The 5,296-nt window shown below is 42.6% G+C and overlaps 1 non-coding gene across 1 annotated transcript; it reads left to right on the top strand.

Moving 5' to 3' along the window:
* The first annotated feature begins 4,836 nt into the window (after window positions 1-4,836).
* On the top strand, window positions 4,837-4,943 carry LOC114671683 (U6 spliceosomal RNA). Its single transcript, XR_003721700.1, has one exon. It is a non-coding gene; the product is annotated as a U6 spliceosomal RNA (small nuclear RNA).
* The last annotated feature ends 353 nt before the right edge of the window (window positions 4,944-5,296 follow it).

The following is a 5,296-nucleotide window of genomic DNA, read 5'->3' as shown; positions in this document are numbered from 1 at the left end:
AAGACAGAGAGGGTTAAAGACCCCTCTTAATAAAAGGAAAAAATGCTTGACCAAACTTGCGAATGGGATACAGAATGAAATGAGAGAGATGAGAGAAGGCTGCTACCCTGCTTGTTGTCCTTATCAGGACAACCACTGCAGAATTGAGGAGTAATTTTTTCCTTTCAAATACCATAGGAAGGGGACAGCCTTCCATCCACAGTCATGGTGTCAGCTGCTGATGGGAGGGGGCCTGATGAGGAGGCTGTCTCAGGAGCCTAGCGTCTGAGCCCGGCCTTTCTGTGATCCAGGTGGCAGGATTTGGACAGGTCTTTGCCATCTCTGGCTTGCACTTCTCTCATCTATAGAAAAGGGGGCTGTAGCTTCAAATCCCATTTTTTTTCTGGACTTGAAATCCTTTATAGAAGACTGTTCTCTGTGCCCTGGTGTCAGAGGCATTTAAACCAGAGTGATTCCATCTTGAATAGGGCCTGGGTAAAATAAGTCTGAGACCCAGTGGGCTGCATTCCTAGTAAGTTAGGCGTTCTTAGTCACAGGATGACTAAGGAGGTTGGCACAAGATACAGGTCATAAAAACCTTGCTGATCAAACAGATTGTGGAGAAGAAGTCAGCCAAAACCGTCCAAAACCAACATGGCGATGAAAATGACCTCTGGTGGTGCTCACTGCTCGTTATACACTAATTATAATGCATTTGCATGCTAAAAGACACACCCACCAGCACTACGACAATTTACAAATGCCACAGCAAGGTTAAGAAGTTATCCTATACAGCCTAAGATGGGGAGGAACCCTTAGTTCTGGGAATTGCCCACCCCTTACCCAAAACACTCTGGAATAATCCACACCTTATTTAGCATATAATCAAGAAACAAGTGTAAGTATACTTAGTTGAGCAGTCCATGCCACTGCTCTGCTTTGGAGTAGTCATTCTTTTGTTTCTTTACGTTCTTAATAAACTTTATTTCGCTTTAGTCTGTAGACTAGCCCTGAATTCTTTCTTGCATGAGGTCCAAGAACCCTCTGCTGGGGTTTGGACTGGCACCACTTTCCAGTAACATCTTCCTGGCAACCATGAAGGGACTATTCTGAGGAAATCCCCAGCCCAAAGGAAATAGAATGCAGCACCAATTGGCCAGCTTTGGGTAAGTGTCGGGGCACATTTTACCCAGGGAAAGGGTGAGATTGGGTTACAGGCCCAATTTAAGAGGATTACAGTCTCACCTAAGACAGAGAGAGTTAAAGGCCTCTCTTTCTTTCTTTCTTTTTTTTTTTTTTGAGACAGAGTCTCACTCTGTCACCCAGGCTGGAGTGCAATGGCACAATCTCGGCTCCCTGCAACCTCCCGCTCCCGGGTTTAAGCAACAAGTGATTCTCCTGCCTCAGCCTCCTGAGTAGCTGGGACTACAGGCATTTGCTACCACACCTGGCTAATTTTTGTATTTTTCGTAGAGATGGGGTTTCACATGTTGGACAGGCTGGTCTCGAACTCCTGACCTTGTAATCTGCCTGCCTCAGCCTCCCAAAGTGCAGGGATTATTGAGCCACCACACCTGACCAAGGCACTTCTTAATAAAAGGCAAGAACGCTTGACCAAACTTGGGTTAAAGGCCCAACTTAAGAAGTTAGTGTCCTTCGTAAGATTTAGAGGGCGAGAGACCTCTCTTAGTAAAGTCTCTTTTGGTTAAAAATGGATTTTGCACTTGGGATGTTAACCACTATTCTCTTTGGATTGATCTGCCTTGCACTCTTTGCTGATGGCTGTCGGGGACAGGATTAGGCATGTGCATAATCATGGGACATGGGGAGCTTTCTTCCTTCCTAAAGCGAGAGACTTGAGAGCTGATGGGACTGCTGGAAAAGTTTCCTTTGCAACTGACAAACGGCTGCCTGAACGTATGATTCAGTGTTGCTGCAATAGGTGGGACTTTCTCTTGCCTCCCTGAGCTTTTTGCCTTCCCCACCCTGCAGCAAGCAATGCTTTTCTCTCTCTCTCTCTCTCTATTTCCCTTTTCTATCTTTTCTGTTTCTCAGGGCCACCAGCTTGCCCAGAGTCCACATGTTGGAACTCCTGGTCAGAGGTCATTCCAACCCACTGTGAATGAGTTAAAGATGACCAGGCCCATCCTGGGGCAAGTTTGGGACTTGCTAGTTCGATATTGGCTGCTAAGTGAAGTGACTAATGTCTATGTTTTGTCAAATCACATGTATTTTGCTCTGACCATAATGGAAAATGTTAATTTGGTTACCCCGTGCAACCTCTTGAGTGGTGTCTTGCAAAACTGAGACGCTTTTGCCTATGGCTTTATGAAATGGAAAAAGGTAATTTTCCTTTGTAATGTGGCTTGGCCCCCAGGGGTTCAGTGCAGTAAGCAGGGTCACTAGGACTGCTCAGGACAAGGGAGTCTCGAAACCTCACATGCTGGCCAAAGGGTAAGAATTTCTTACCAGTCAGGCTTCTGACCTCTCTCTCTATATATATATATGCAAACTGGTTGAACGAATGGTAAAAATCACTGTTTATTTTCTCTGTAAAGTTTTGATTAATGGGAAAAAGGATTTGTGAGGCTACTCTTTTTTTTTTTTTTTTTTGAGACGGAGTCTCGCTCTGTCGCCCAGGCTGGAGTGCAGTGGCTGGATCTCAGCTCACTGCAAGCTCCGCCTCCTGGGTTCACGCCATTCTCTGGCCTCAGCCTCCCGAGTAGCTGGGACTACAGGCGCCCGCCACCTCGCCCGGCTAGTTTTTTGTATTTCTTAATAGAGACGGGGTTTCACCGTGTTAGCCAGGATGGTTTCGATCTCCTGACCTCGTGATCCGCCCGTCTCGGCCTCCCAAAGTGCTGGGATTACAGGCTTGAGCCACCGCGCCCGGCCGAGGCTACTCTTAAGCTGCAGAGAATCTGGTTTGCTTTGTGTTATAAATGTGTCTCTGTATTGCTCTGTCATAAAGAGGAGTGTTTTAGGATAGAACGTCGACTTAGGACCCCATAAACCCACTGTTCAAACCAGCCTGGCAAGCTGGTCAGTTGCAAAGTTTGCTGCAGGTAGCTGAAAAAAGAAAAAAGAAAAAGATGAATGAAGATTTACTCTCATCTTGTTTTATGTCCTTGAGAGCTTGACCTTGTAACCACGTGGCAATAGTTTCTCTTGGTCTCTGACAGCCAGGGAACAGGAATTTGAGGGTTCATGTCATAGTTAGCTCTAGAAGTTATCTTGAGCCTTTGCAAGCTCAAAATTGGCTGCTTTAGACTTCTTCTGGGAAGAGCAATGGAAACTACCCAGTGCTGTAGCTTAGTAGTTAAGGCTTTGTCTTTTCCTAATGATGGCCCGAGTTCGGGGTTCCATTCCTCATTTAGGAAATGAGTCCTTTCTGGTTTGATATCTGTGTGACTTTTGCCCTGTATTGATTATCTTCCCTTCCATGAACAACTTCTGACTTCCCTTCTTGAATTTTCCTTTCTCTGAGTACCTGGGAGGTTACCTTTGGTAAACCACCAAAAACAGGGCTGTTTGCCCTGGCTAAAGTTAGGTAATAAAAAGAGTTAAAAAGATGATTTTTAAAAGTGATATTGTTATGTCAGTTTAATTAAAAAGTGGATATCCAAACTATACATATATTTAAAAGGCCTTCGTGTTTTTTCTCTTCTTGAATCTTATTTTTTCTGAAGAAAAAAAACATTTTTTTTCTTCTCAGTTGACTGAATTGTTTTTCTCCATTTTTTCTGCTACTCTTAATGCACACATTAGGTGATCTAAGAATTTCTAGCAGCCTGGGACTCCTGAAGAAAACAGAGGAGGTGACACTAACCCTGTTTTGGGGAAGAAAATAAAAAAACAAAAAAACCTCTGTTTTCCTCACGAAACCCCAGGAATTAAAAGTGGATAAATCCCTCTCAAAATCTAAGGCTCTATTCCATTTTGCATTACGTTATCTGACATTTTTGACTATTGAGGGCATATCAGAAATTACTTTGAATTATGAAAGAGCTTTGGTGTGTAATAACCAGATAGAAAATACACTTTTAGGGATGTCTAATGGCAGTTGTGGGAGGATACTTTGCTCTGTGCATGTTTTGATCAGAGAAGCCGTGCCCTTGGCCTTCTAGAAAATATGGAAATGTGCCCACTCCCACTGAGAGATAAGATTCTTATGGGAGATGGGCTGATTTTCTTTGGGGGGATCCAGAATCTGGTATAAAAATAGGATCCTGGCCAGGTGAAGAAGCTCACACCTGTAATCCCAGCACTTTGGGAGGCTGAGGTGGGTGGATCACAAGGTCAAGAGTTCAAGACCAGCCTGGCCAATGTGGTGAAACCCTGTCTCTACTAAAAATGCAAAAAAAAATTAGCCAGGCACAGTGGCGGGCACCTGTAGTCACAGCTACTCGGGAGTCTGAGGCGTAAGAATCGCCTGAACCCAGGAGGTAGAAGTTGCAGTGAGCCGAGATTGCTCCACTGCATACCAGCCTGGGCGACAAAGCAGTAAGACTCCATCTCAAAAATAAATAAATAAATACATAAATAAAAGAGATTCTTAGTTTGGGGGGATTTGTTTTGCCTTTCAGTTGTGCCTGCTTATTAAGTCATAGAAACTGCATGCTTTAAAGAGAAACTTGAAAATGGCAAATGAGAAATCTTAGAAGTACTAGATCCTCTTCTGACTATGTATTTATAGGTGCTGTGTGTGTGATATGAAAGAGCTTTGATTAATTGGCTTAAAAATAGTAGGCACTTAAATCAAATATTTTGTCGGAAAAATACAAACCGTAATGTCTTTTAGTTCAGATGACTTTAGTAAACTTTGGGATATAAAGACATTTTTAAAGATTATTGGTTGTGCTCACTTTGGTAGCACATATATTAAAATTAGAATGATACAGAGAAGATTAGCATGGCCCCTGTGAAAGGATGACATGCAAATTCATGAAGCATTCCATATTTTTTAGAAAGATGCCTGTTCTCACTGGTAGTTAGAGCAAAACAAACTTAAAATGAGGTTTTTCTCCTCATTAAACTGGCAAAAATCTAGTAAGTTGTTAATATTCATAATTGGTTAAGATGTGGAGAAATAAGCACTTTCAAATACTGCTGGCATAAAAGGCAATTTGACAATAACTACCAACATTTAAAATATGAATACCTACAATTCCACTTCTAGGAAGCTGTCTCAAAATCTTCACATAATATATCCCGGAGAAATTTATAACATTTCTGATAGTATATATAGATTACCATAGTTCTCAGCATAAATGTAGACTTCTCCTATTTTGCTGAAGTAGAACATAACTTTAATAAT

The sequence above is a fragment of the Macaca mulatta genome, chromosome 12 (genome assembly GCF_049350105.2).
Source record: "Macaca mulatta isolate MMU2019108-1 chromosome 12, T2T-MMU8v2.0, whole genome shotgun sequence".
Lineage (NCBI taxonomy): Eukaryota > Metazoa > Chordata > Mammalia > Primates > Cercopithecidae > Macaca > Macaca mulatta.
Note: the sequence above shows the minus strand (reverse complement) of the source record. Positions and strands in the feature narration are given on the sequence as shown.